The sequence below is a fragment of the Homalodisca vitripennis genome, chromosome 1 (genome assembly GCF_021130785.1).
Source record: "Homalodisca vitripennis isolate AUS2020 chromosome 1, UT_GWSS_2.1, whole genome shotgun sequence".
NCBI classification, from domain to species: Eukaryota; Metazoa; Arthropoda; class Insecta; order Hemiptera; family Cicadellidae; genus Homalodisca; species Homalodisca vitripennis.
The window spans coordinates 84,099,737-84,113,969 of NC_060207.1; the positions used below are offsets into that span (position 1 = coordinate 84,099,737).

The window sequence follows — 14,233 nt, forward strand, 5'->3', positions numbered from 1 at the left end:
CAAACTTTCTAAATGTAAATAGCAATTTTGACATTCAAACAAATTTTGATTAGTTGTTAATTTTGTAACATAATATAACATAACATAATTTTGAATTTAGGTAATTTAGGTGTTGATCATAATCTAAGGATTCAAGTTGAAAACAATAATTTATCGAATATTCATTTCATATTGTTGTTTAGATTTTAATATAAGTTGGTGTGCCAATTCATAATTCTTTAGATTAAATTCTTTTTGAGAGCTATTTTTATAAGGTTTAATTAATGTTGCTTATAGCTTTGAGTTTATAGCAATCCTCAAAACTTTTGTTATGGTAAATAGTGTGTAAGGCTACTGGTTTTTTTAGTTTTTGTGATTAATTGAAAAACGCTGACCGGTCATTCTTACCCGTCGGAAAGAATTTGAGGTTTGCCCAATAAAGTCCTTGGGACAATACCTACAGGTTAGCTGCTAAATTGAATTGTTGGAGGTACAGTCCAAATTACCAGCTATTAGATAAGTTTTCTTAGTGACGCTACTTTGGAATTGATCAGTCTTATCCATAATTTTGCAAATACCATAATGTGGTTTATTACATTGTTCACAGCCAAAAGATAAGTTTTGAGAATTTTTCCAACATTAATTTTGGGCTTTACAAGAATATATATGTGTGTGTGTGTGTGTGTATATATATATATATATATATCATTCTGTCATATTTATAGCACCAAGGATAGAATACTATGTTTCGAGGATACATGTATTGGCGTTTTTTGATACCCGAGGAAAGAGAAGATTTTAATCCTCGAAAGTTAGTGTTCTGTAGTTATAACATATAACGATGACATATGTCTAAAATCCTACTATCCTTTCAAATCATCTATCATCAATAATGTACTTAATAATAAAGAATGATACATAGGTATGCACGGGGAGAAGGAGTTGGTGTTCTCTTGTCTCGTACCTGTCAATCAGATATGTCAGAAATTCTATCAACTGTTCAAAAATACCATGTAGCTTTAATTTTGTATTTATCAAGTGTTTTCCATGCCTCCCTGTTTGTTAATTCTTCATCGTGTTCAATCACAGAATATATAGACCACATAATATGTCGCCTTATACATAATAGTCTGTTATCTTTTTTGCTAGGAATGTATTACATTCTAAGGCTATAAGTAGCGAACAATCCTCACTGTAAGTTTGTACTTTTGTGCGAGATGTGCTCAGTTATTAGATGTCAATAACAACCGGAAGCAAAATTTTTTAATGGCAGACCGCCTTATCCAAAATTTTGATTTCCGAAAAAGGCTTGGTTCCATCAATTTCAGATAATTGGGTTCCAAGTGTGTTTATATATTTAAGTTAACTCATATATTCAGACTTTTTACTATTGCAGTGTGTGTAATAGTACTTTCTTGTACCCAAATATTTATATCCTTAGTGACACTTCATGACATTCTACAATTTGTGAGAATTCTCGTCTTTTTAATAGTGCCAATTAGTGTATTTACTCATGTTAGGGCGAGCCAGCTTGAAACATTTCCAGGTAGTTTATTACAGTAATCAGGAGCCATGTAGACTTATCTGCACTGTAAATCATGCAGTCATTTGTGTGTACAAGGACATCTCTCTTCTATCTGCACTTGCACTGTTCTTTTCACTGGACACCACCTGCTACCATTGTCTGCATAAATAATTTCACATTTCATCTCTTCATTCTTCCTAAAAACCACTTGATTTATGTACAGTAATGTGCAGCTCTTTCTGCATTTGTCATATTATGTTGGTCAATAACTCATTCACTTTTTGATAGTCACATTCTTCATTCCAAAATTGAAAATATTAAGTAAAATATTGAATGTCCAAGAATTCTCTTTAGATTCTGTACTCTTCATAAATGACATCCTGACATGATCCGACTCGAATGGGATTTCATTTTATGATGACATATTTATGTATTCATAAATAAACGTCATAATATGCTATAATTTAAAGCAAAAGATTATATATAAATAATTACTAAAGCATGATATGTACATAATTTTGTTGTTAGAATTTAAAAATACTTATAAAAATCAAATTTTATATAATATGCTCAAATATATATATATTATAATTCTAAATGTATAAAACTTAAACAGAGACAGGATATCTCACATTTAATAATATAAACATGAACCATAACACAAAAGTAGATTCATGCAAACTTACTCATCTCGATTTGTAAATTTATGAAAATCATCAAATTCGCTGACAAAATGTCTACTATAAAACTATTTGAATTTAGTAAAATTAAAGAAAACACCAAATAAATAATATAAATATTCATTTGAGCAGTTTACTATTTACATAGATATATAGCTTTTATTGTATGTTTAAATTGTAATTGAATTAAGATTGCAATACATACTTGTCTATTTTTTTACAGATTTATTAAAGATACATATGTACAGGTAATTGTCAAGCCTAAAATGAAATTGGAAAAAGTTAATGTTTTATTACTATCTTAATAAAACCATACCATTGAAGATATGTTTACCAATATTCTAGAGCAACAAATTTAAGAATGGTCTGGGAGTTTTGTAATGAGAGAAAAGAACGTGGAACCTATTTGTGGAACCTATTTCACTACCCTCGTTTTGAAATGTAATTCAGCTATTTTTCATGTCAAAGCAATGAATGCCTATTTTATCTCTTGATTTAAATAGAATATCACACGATATTAATATGCCTGTAATTAGACACTTCTGGAGCACAATTATTGTGCCTGGGTAAGTTCCAACACGATGATCATAGAACGGTTCTCGTTAAAGCAATGGTCATTAACTCTTATCATTATTTTATGACTGATTGTGGGAGTACCAGGGAGTAATGGGTTAATTACAACCGGTTTAAATGATTGTTACTATTTGCAATTTTAATTATTACATTTAATTGCTGACCAAATAAGGCTTCGTGTATTGCCGCAGATCACCTGTGTATCTCTTATAACAATGTAGGACTATGCTAGATTATGTTTCACAGTATAACATGCGTCACTTTGGTGTTATGCTCGTAATCTAACCGACTTCCTGGTGGGATATGGTTCACCCTGTTGTCAGAAAGCTGCCTTAAAACTAACTACTGCAAAAAAGCTCCAAAAATAATCTGTAATTACCAGTGGACTGTTGTCTCCCTCCCCACCACAGATACCTGTTGTCTGAAGAGAATAAGTATACCCTTGATGGCATCCTTGCCAGATAATTGATATTCACTAAAGAGGGCATGTACCAATATCAAACTCAATTTTACCTATTCAGAAATTTTTATCCAAACTTCAAGCTCATTGCTTATTAATTTTTTATATATTCCTTTATGTGATATATTTTGCTAATGCTCAGCCAAATTTCATACAGGAACATTCACCATATCATCTACGAGCTCGATCTTGCCTATTTAAAAATTAATTTTCATCCTAACTTAAAGCCTATCACTCTATTAGATATTAAAACATTTCAATCAATCAATAAAGGTTATTGCTAAGACATGATTTAAATGTATAGCAAAAGTCAATTCGAGTTCAGAGCTAAACTTTTGTACATTCTTCCCACATCAGGATCACACACAAACATACAATTCAACATGTATGTATCCTTCATCCATTTGCCAATTTTCCACCTACAGCGCCGAAGTCGATCTCCTGATTGGGTGATCTCCCAGTCAAATGCCAAAAACTCTGTTACATTATGAAATACTTGTAACTCTAAAAAGCGTTTCAAACGAGTTTTTAGCACATTGGGTATCGCGGCATTCTTTATCAAATTAGGCAACTTGTTGATGAAATGAACACCTGCTTGTGAGGATAGATGTTCCTAAACCGTCGTTCTGTGTTTACCAGTCTGGTAGTTTCCTCTGCCCCTGGTCTTATACGAATGAATGTCTTGGCCAGTTGTCATGGCACATTTAGACATGCAGAACATAGTTGTCTCGAAAATGTAGTGACTTGGCAGAGTCAACTGCCGAAACGTTTTGAAGGTTTCTTTACATGACTTTGAAATTCAAATAAGCGATTATTAGAATCCCTTGCTTCTGCAATTTGAACTCTCTCGTCAACTGGTTGTTTGCACAGGCACCCCACAATACCACTCCGTAGGTAAGGTGGGGGTAAATCAATCCATAGTACGCCGTCATCAGAATACTCGGTTAATTACCTCAAGACAAATGCCTGAGGATAATTTGGCTCAAACATGGTCAATGTGGCAATTCCATATCAACCCTCGATCTAGGTGTATTCTAAGGAATATAGTGCTGTAAACTTCTTCCAGAAATGAATCTGCTAACATGACGGCAGGGCCACATTCTGAGTTTGCCGTCCGCAGAGCAAAGTTCATGGCATTAGATTTTGTTGTGTTTGTTTTGAGAGAGACAATTTCCTTGAGTAACAGGCTTCACTAACGCTCCGCCAAATCCATTAATTGGATGTATAACATCATTAAACTGCCTATGTAGAAGTGAATATCCATACAGAATTTCAAATCTATAGCTTGATTTGTTTTCAAGATATCCTCCTGTTTGATATGTTTCGCTAACGCTCGGTCAAATCACATGGAGTTGATTATATATAAATAAAGCTTCATGCACAATTTCAAGCCTATAGGTCAGTTCGTTCTCAAGATATCGCGCAAACAGGTAGCCAGACGTGAAATCTTTCTTTCTACGCCCGTGAGTAATAGGCTTTCCCATTGCTAAGCCAATAATATTATTCAAAACATCGCAGTAATTCGGGGTTTGTATTCCCTGAGTGTTTTTCTATTGTAGTTCCCTGAAGATAAAAATTACATTTTTTGCCAGTGAGCTCATTTGTAACCTTCACCGTTCTCGAGAAAATTCAAATGAAAACTTAACCTGGTAAAACAGAATTTTTTACTTTCTGTAGGACTTGTGGCTATTGTTCTTATCTTAAAAAAGCTGTAGTAATAACAAAGAACGGTGCATGGGATTTGGAATTGTAACATGTGTACCCGAATGCGAACGTGTGACTGAGAGATGATGCCGTGGGGTCAGTACACTGACAACTTTGTTCCAGGGAAGTTCAGTAGTTCTAATGAGAACGCGATTTACAAGATTGCCAAATGGGTTCCGGGCTATATTAGGCTGCACCTCAATACTGCGGTAGCCTATCCTCGCTTCACACCGCAGGTCCAGTCCGTCCAGTCCCCACCTGCCCGTGCCAAGGACCCCTTACCGTGCCAGCAAACTTACCCCAAGAATGTCCAAAAACAATAAACAGAGCCAAGTATAGCTCCGTGGGCTCTACTACGCACATGGCTCCACTCTCTCAAGTTAGCAACTCTCGTGCCCGAGATGAAGGGCACAGGTCTTATGGAGACGGGATTTAACTTTCGGATCACCATCTTTAACCTCCTTCGGATCACCATCTTTAACTTTTTTTATCTTGTCCACTTTTATTCTATTCATTCAATATTATTGTGCAGACGTTTTATTCTTCGAGAGGTATTATTAAAACTAGTTTCAGCTTCTTTTTTGCAGGACGTTTCATAATTTGAAAATGTACTCTCCATAGAAACACAAACCCAATTGAAATACAATTGTGCTGAACCATATACATTTGTTGTTCGTATTAGCTTTTATTGTTTTAGTTACACAAGAGATAAATTTAGTTGCACTCATCTAATGCTTATAAATTGAGCCACGGCAAAATTGAGCGCTCGGACTGCCATTTTTTGGATTGCGGGTCAGGTAGTTAATATTTGAACGATAACGATTACAGTTATGTGAGGTAGCCCTAGCGTCAGCCCTCAGAATTAACTGAAATAATTCCCAGGACCTCAACACACCTCGTCCGTATGAATGATTTATCTCTTGTGTAATTAATGCAATGGAAGGTTTTGGTTTAGGGAGCCGAGATCCGTTTTGTACTGTATAATCACAGCACAACCTAGTTTATCGTAAACACAATAGAGAAATTTCCCCTAACAAAGAAAGCGACCGTCAGCTGGGATGGTTATGGTAGAGGTCAAAGTGGGTGGATATTAAAACGGTATTTTAAAATAAATTTTTCTCCAGATCACATTCTCGCTTTATACTGAAGTACAGCAGGCAATTATACTGTATACAAAATACAGTAATAAAGGATCCTTAGCCTTTCAGGGTTTGTAATCATAATTTACTTTAACACACTGATATCTGATACAGACGAATGTCTAAGTAACCCCAAACTAATTAGCTTTATGTCGAGGCATTAATTAATACAATAAAAACTGTTTCGCCAAAAGGGATAAGCACGTGATGACATCACTACGGGGTTTAATTGTCCAAAATAAAGAGATGGAAGTAGTACTGGAAAATTATAAAAGTACTGGAAGTCTTTTTTATCAATGACTGTACAATAAGTGAAAGTTACAGTTTACAATAAGTTCTCGGCTTAGTAACTATTATAATACACAGAATTAAATACTTACGGATAGAGATTGGTAGAATTTTGTCATCGTAGCTGGGACAGGCCATGAATTTTGTGTAATGGATTTATATTCAGGACCGTATTTAGCTTTGATGGACCCCGAAAAGATATTCGATTGGGCCCCGTCATGCCCCGCCACCACCACGTCCGTCGACACCGCCCCTTCAAATATGCGTGTGGCGGGATCTCGGTAAAATTGTCCGAATAAACCGGTCTGAATACGGCCCTGCTTATACCAGAAGTGGATATATAACTCAACCACGTGTAAAAACATAGGAGGCGTTTGACATTATTGTTGTATCGTGCCATTCTATACTATAATTTAGTATAATCTGTACCTTTGCACATTTAAAACCAACTAATAGTTTTGGCTGACGCTGATTTAACTTTAACTTTCGTGGCTGACGGTTGGCATTAAGCGTGTCAAGCTAAAAAATCTAATCTGAGTAATTTTTTTTAAATTATTTAAGCCTTTTTGACCCTCCGCCAAATCGGCTGACGATCGTTTTTCTTTCTTATGGGAAATACCTCCATCTACTGTATTTTACGATGAAAAAAAAAAAAAAAAAAAAAAAAAAAAAAACTAGCTGTAGGCTCCTAGGCTATATTCTGTAATAGCATTGTAGGTTCAACGTTGAAAATTAGTATATAGCCCAAATGGTTCGAAATCAAAACAATCCCATATTTCTAATCTATTTGTTTTCAGCTGCATTTTTATGAAAAATTAAAGAAAAAGGAAATACAGGAGCAAAGTTGGTTTATTAATTAATTGTGGTCTCAACATTAATTAGAGTATACGACTAATTTGGTTTTATACGTCTGATTTGTATCTTGTAACAGGTTATCAAACTAGTTGTGAAGTATATTAAAACTCCCCCTCCTGGGCTACAAACATGTTTAAACGGCTTTAATATTAACCTTCAAAAGTTACATAAGTTCTAGACAGTATTTATATTCTTGCAAGTAGTTATTTTATAATCTATATATCGAATTGGAAAATAAAATAATGCAAACAGCTGTCATAATATGCATTATGTAAAACTATAAAGCAAGACTCTTGATGAGTGGACTAATTCAGTCTCATGCGTTATGATCACCACAATGTAATAGTACCGTAGCTTGCAATTTTGTGTTATAAAAGATTGCGTAACCAAGTTTGGGGGTAGACAAGGTACTATATAATAGATACATTTAATCTACTTTTGTGTATGACTACTTGTGTGTTGCCATTCTGAACACATTTACAAAACATGGAATGTATACAAGTTAATGAAAAGTTTTATGTTGAGGCCAATCGAACCATGTTGATGTAGACAATCATTGTGGACCTGCCGTCTTGTTAGCTGATTCCACACTGGAAGAAGTCAAAACTTCGATACATTTATAAAATTGATTAGATCAATTTTCTATTAACATTTATTACCTATCTTACATTATTACCTATTTTACCTACTCTTCAAAATTCCATGGAATACACCTTGATCGAGGGTTGACTTGGAATGAGCACATCAATCATGTTTGCGCCAAAATTTCCTCAGACATTTATGTTTTGAGGTCCTTAGCAAAATACTGCCCGTCAGGAACTGATAACAGCGTGTAATGGCTTACTTTATTCCAATTTGTCCTACAGAGTGGTCCTGTGGGGAGCGTGCGCAAACTCTGTTTCAGAGAGCATTCAAACTCCAAAAAAGGTATTCAAATATTATCTCAAAATAAAATTCAGAGTCGTGCAGGCAAGCTTTTAAGGAATTGCAGCTGTTGACTCTCCCGTGTCTCAACATTTTAGAAACCACTTTATTTTATATGTATAAGTGGTTGTTGAATAAGAATTTTGTGATATGAATGTAAGAAATTTTAGATCAAAATCCATGACAATTGCTATACAATGTACTATTTTCGTTACAATAAAACTGATTTGATTTGTATGTTGCATAAAATGTGTAGAAATTATACATCGATCAGATTTTACTGTTATAAATATATTTGTTCTGTATTTAATACTTATATTTTCTGATAGTTTTTGTTTAAATGAAATATTTTGTTAACACCGATCTTGTTGTAAATTTGTTCTACTTTGAATGATATAATAATTTCATTTTAGATCATAAATTGTTAAGATTATTAAATTAAATTTTATCTTAGATTTTTTTAAGAATTATAAATGGGACTAACTCTATATTTAAGAACTCAACATTTGTATGATTCAAATAACTGTAGAGATATTGCAAGAAACGTTTATAAATCTATGAAACAGTAATGTAATACTCATTTGTTACTAGTATAATAGGCAAAGTTAACACAGAGCTAGGCTCCAACTATGAATTATTGCTATCGCCGAATAATAAATATACAAGGAACAAACAGCCGGGACTTGGCACGGCATGACGCCGCTCAGACGCTGCCTATTCAACGATTCTTTCGTAGGGATTCTATAGCTGTTTTGTTTCTTTTAATCTCAAGAGCTGTCCATTGTTTGCATGACTTTTACGGTATTCACTCAAATTAATTACTAATAATATTTTAGCAAGCAAACATTTCTAAAGTAATGCTACCACATTCTCATTCTTCTTGGTGTTCTAAGCTAGCACTGTTCTTTTTATGTTGTTGACTTATTTTATGTTAGGTTGTAACGCTCGCTTTTCTTTCTATAAAACTCTTTGTCGAACATGTCCCCATAGAGTTATGAGTGTTTGCTGCAGATTTGTTTAAAATATTTTCGGCAGATTTGTAATTTAAATAGTTTTAATTTGTAACTGTTGTTATTGTGACAACTTTATATACAACTTTGGACGACTGTTAAATATATTTTAAATTTTGAGAGAGATATACTTAGTTAAATTCTTAGATTACAAGTTCAGGGTAGTTCTAAAAGTTGATTCTATTTGGTTTAAACCTTTGTTTACAACCTGTTCATTTTACAGAATTCTCTTTATAGTAGAAACTTGATTGACTTAACAGAACAAAAGCATTGCCAAGTGAAGGGCATTGAAATATACGCTTTCCATTTAAAGTTTGTCTTTCTTTACCATTAATATTTTACAATATGATTGTATTTGATATTGGTATGCAGGTTAATATAATTGTTTAATTAAACATGCGTCTTTAACAAGTTTCTAAAACAGTAGTTGGTGTATTGTGATGGGTTTTCTGGTTTCAGTAGATAAGCATGGATGGACATGTTCACTGCACCCATTCCATTTTAGACTCAGTATAACATCCTAACATTTCTATACCTACCATTTTTGTACAAACTCATCGATTTGCTTGTTTTTGATTTTTAATCTACAGAGTAACCGCAAACTATGTTATGAATTTCATTCACAATTTAAAGACGGCTGTAATGGCGGCCATCTTGATTTCATCTTCGAATAATATTAAATCTCAAAAGCTTGTGTGTCCTTATTTTTAATTGATTCATTCGTATGAGACCAGAGGCAGAGGAAACTACCGGACTGGTAAACACAGATCGGTGGTTTATGAACATCTGCCCTCACACGCACATTTTTAATTTTTACCACTGTTATTTTTATTCAGAAAAAATATTAAACTTATATGTCCTCCTTTCATCTTCTTCAAGAATATAAATGTTTCAATTCAAGAAAAAATTAAAACCGTTTGGATGCGCATTAATCTTATCTTTAAAATGGGACTTCTCTCACAATTCCACGATAAATTTAAGGACTTACAGAAGGTTGAGTTGTAACTTTACTCTTATGCGGTAAAACTCAAAGTTGTGTCACTACAGCCGGCTCTCAGTTGTCCTTGAATCACAAACTGAAGGTTATATTTTATACCTACACTTATTTGGAAATGTGAACTGTTATACATACGTCTTTTAAACGTTTCTGGGAAACCTAAATTTTGGTAAAATACCATGAATTAAAAAATGGGGATAAAAAACCTAATAAGTGTGTAATCTTATAGAACAAATATATTTTACGTTACTTACAGAAGTAAGATATTATGGGCCGTAATAGGCCTATTATTTAACATTTTTTACCTTTAAAAGAGTACCTTTGCAGTACTATTTGAGGAACCTCGCTTCTTCATCAAAACAATATTGTAAGTACGATAAAGTTTAAAATTAGCGTAATCAAATCATCACAAATAAAAAGATTTCTGTTATACATATTTATGTATTTTTGTAAATATGTATTTATTATGTTATAAATAGATATTTACTGGGAATCTGTTACGGCCTTTGCCGTTTCTCGCTTCTCACTTACCAGCCTTAACGGTCTTTCCAGTCCGTCGTTTTCTAAATCCGAGTTTCCAATTTCTTGGAGGTCTACCACATTTTATATTTTCCGATATATCTATTGGAACACTCTTAATTGGTCACCTATAGTTGCGTCCATCCATCGTAAATGTCAATGGTTTACTTTATACTGTGTTCAAGACGTTTCCTTATACTTTCACAATTTCACTAATTATGTAATTTCTCACGTTGTCTATTCTTGAGATTCCACAGCTCCTCCGCCAATAGTACATTTCTAGAGATAACAACGTCTGCTTGTTTATTGTCAGCTCGCATGGAGATACTCTTAAAATTCTTGCAAATTATTGTTTTCATTTTGTTTCCAATTTTACAGTATTTACAGTTTAAGTAAAAACAGTAGAAGAAATAGGCTGAAAACAGTGTTTACTTTACAACTTAAACATGACAGAACAGGTGAAAAGGATGTAAATGTGATTTTTTTAATTGGAAGGTTACTGTAGCCTATTATAAAAGTTTTTGTTCCATATCACGGGAAATGTAATTTCATTTTAAATATTTACTGTTCATTCTTAATGTTGCACATGAGTTAAACGAAAATATATTCTTTTTAAGTTCTTAAGTTTTGTCCCCATTTAAAAACAGCTGATTATTTATTTCAAAATAAATGTTAGGTTTTCAAACAAATTTAAAAACTATATAACTGAACCCAAATTAAATATATGATTCCAACCTGGCACCTTTAATGTTCCAACCAGCACATCCTGTGGCTAACCAAATTTGTATTCAGTACACATGCAGGATTTAATCTTGGGGAGGAGGGGATATGGAGACTCTGTAATCAAATATTTACTTGTGGAGAAGACATAGGGTTAGTTGTTCTTTACATACAATTAGTTGTAGTTTATTAGAAAAAGAGGATCAAAACTTCGATACATTTATAAAATTGATTAGATCAATTTTCTATTAACATTTATTACCTATCTTACATTGTTTACCTCGTCTTCCTACATACTGATATTACATATGTGTAACATAACCTGACCAATACCATGTCCAATTTCCCTACCCTTGTATAATTCCTGGATAAAACCTTCCAGATGTAGTTGTTAAATGTCTAGAGACCTATACATATCCAAAATATACAATACTAACAAAGCAAGCAATGGATTTAAAGAGGTCATATGTGATACTAATTTTACTTTTACATATTTATATTAAATTAACGCGTTTATAACAAAGGAAATGGTTCTGAGTTACTAAGTCTAAATCTGCTCAAATCTGATATAAATATCACAAACGGAAGCGCGGGCCCGCCCGCCACTGGACCAATCACAGCTGTTATATTGGGACACTTCGTCCCCGAGTGTGTCGTAAGGCCCGGCCTCCACTTGCGATTTGTTGTCGCGCGATTGTTTTGTCGCAGTCGCAAAACTTAATTGAGGTGCATCCACTTGCGACAGAAACGTTGTAGATTTTGATCATGGATGACATCGAAGCAAGTGTTGTGATCGCGCTTTTACTTAGTGCTAGACGTAAACGGCGAAAACATAATTACTGGGTTCACCCAATAACAAGTCAGCGATTACTAAAAGGGCAGTTTCACAAGTTATTTGAAGATTTGAGTGAACATCCTATAAAATTCTTTCAGTATTACCGAATGACGAAAAATAGTTTTGATGAACTTTTGAGAATAATTGGTCCATCAATTACATATAAAAACACAAAATGGAGATTGTCTATACCACCAGAAGAACGTCTATCAGTGACTTTGAGGTGAGTAATAATTACAGAAAATCAAATTATCTTATTTGTTTATCTATTAAAAACTCTTTATTAAATCAAAACATTTTAAAAAACACAAGTACAAATTAATAAAAAATCAAATGTTATAGGAATAACTAAGGGTTAGTAGTTTACCCATTAAAGAGTTACGATAAATCAAAAAAGATCACTTCCACTTGAGAGGGTGATGACAAAACACTTCCTGCAAAAATCGTTTGTAAAAATTCTGCATTGGCCCAGTATTTTGTGGATACACAGGTTGGTTAGAATTATGTCCGTAAGCAGAATGGCTATGCTGTGGCTGTTGTGTATGTTGGGAAGAGCTGATGTAACCAGGGCGTGGATTAATGTTTCGAGCTTGCCTCATGACGTTTAAAATTTCTATCTTAGCATAATGCTTTTGCTCTTCATTTAATTTTCCTAACATTGGAACCAACATTAAAAGCGAAGTGTTTATCTTCATTACCCTCGTCACTTTGTCTTGCTTTCAAAATGTTCAATAAAGATGTCTCATATGAGTTTGCATTTTTGTTTCTTACTATTTTTACGCCTTTCACGCTCGGTCTGTGCATTAATGCCAAGTGAGCATCTTGCAGTAGAATTACCTTCTTGAATGTCATCAGATGTATCATGTGGTTGCTCTGGTTCATATCCATCCGTTTCATTGAGGGAGATATTACTAATAGTTTCTCTTCCTTTTACAATGGGAACCAAAAACAGCAACGCATCAAAATGGATATACTTTCTTCTTTTTGTTGCTCCTTGGCCTGATGTGGTTTTTCGTTGTGCTGCAATTTCCCTCAAAAAGCAGTCCTTTAAATTCTTCCACTTTTTTTTGAAACGTCTGTACCTGGAATACAAATTTAGTATTAACCCCCCTAGAATAATTAAAAAATTATATTTTATTGATTTCAAATGTAAAAAACCTATGCCATAACTTCATCATAACACTTTTGATTTTAGTACCTCCTTATTTTCAGAATTTATTATTTTCAGGTACCTTGCCACTGGGAACAGCTTCATTTCGTTACACTTTGAATATTTATTGGGTGCCAGCACAATTGGTCACATCATTAAAGATACTTGCTCAAAATTGTGGACATGTTTACAACCAATACACATGCCTACCAAATCAGAGGAAGATTGGAAGGAGATAGCAAAACAATTTTACTTGCGAACGAACTTCCCAAATTGCATTGGTGCCATTGACGGCAAACATATAAGAATTCAGAAGCCAAATCACTCTGGATCTCTTTTTTACAATTATAAAAATTACTTTTCGATTGTGTTACTTGCTGTAGTAGACGCAGACTATTGTTTTACAGCAATCGATGTAGGATCTTACGGTAGTAACAGTGATTCAAATATTCTGGAAAAACTCCGCACTAGGTGCCAAAGTTGATTGATGGCAAACTGAAACATCCCTCAAGCTCAAACTCTTCCTAATGACGAAAATGGAAAACCTATGCCATTTGTTATAGTTGGAGATGAAGCATTTGCTACATCAAGAAATATAGTGAGGCCTTATCCCAGGAAGAATTTATCCATGAAACAAAGAGTATACAACTACAGAATGTGCCGTGCTCGAAGAATGGTGGAATGCACGTTTGGTATTTTAGCCAACAAATGGCGAATTTTCATCGGCCATTGAATGTCCAAACGAACTTAGCGGATGACATTATTAAATCATCCTGCGTTCTCAACAACTTTGTAAGAAGAAAAGATGGTATTCGAGTTGAAGATGAATGCTATGAGTGTCCGCTGGTATGTATACAACAAGTCGGTGTACGGGG

General features: G+C 33.9%; 1 long non-coding RNA gene across 1 annotated transcript; it reads left to right on the top strand.

Annotated features, from left to right (window-relative positions):
- The first annotated feature begins 12,189 nt into the window (after positions 1 to 12,189).
- LOC124365944 lies at positions 12,190 to 13,812 on the top strand. The gene is made up of 2 exons (XR_006922757.1): positions 12,190 to 12,431; positions 13,437 to 13,812. It is a non-coding gene; the product is annotated as an uncharacterized LOC124365944 (long non-coding RNA).
- The last annotated feature ends 421 nt before the right edge of the window (positions 13,813 to 14,233 follow it).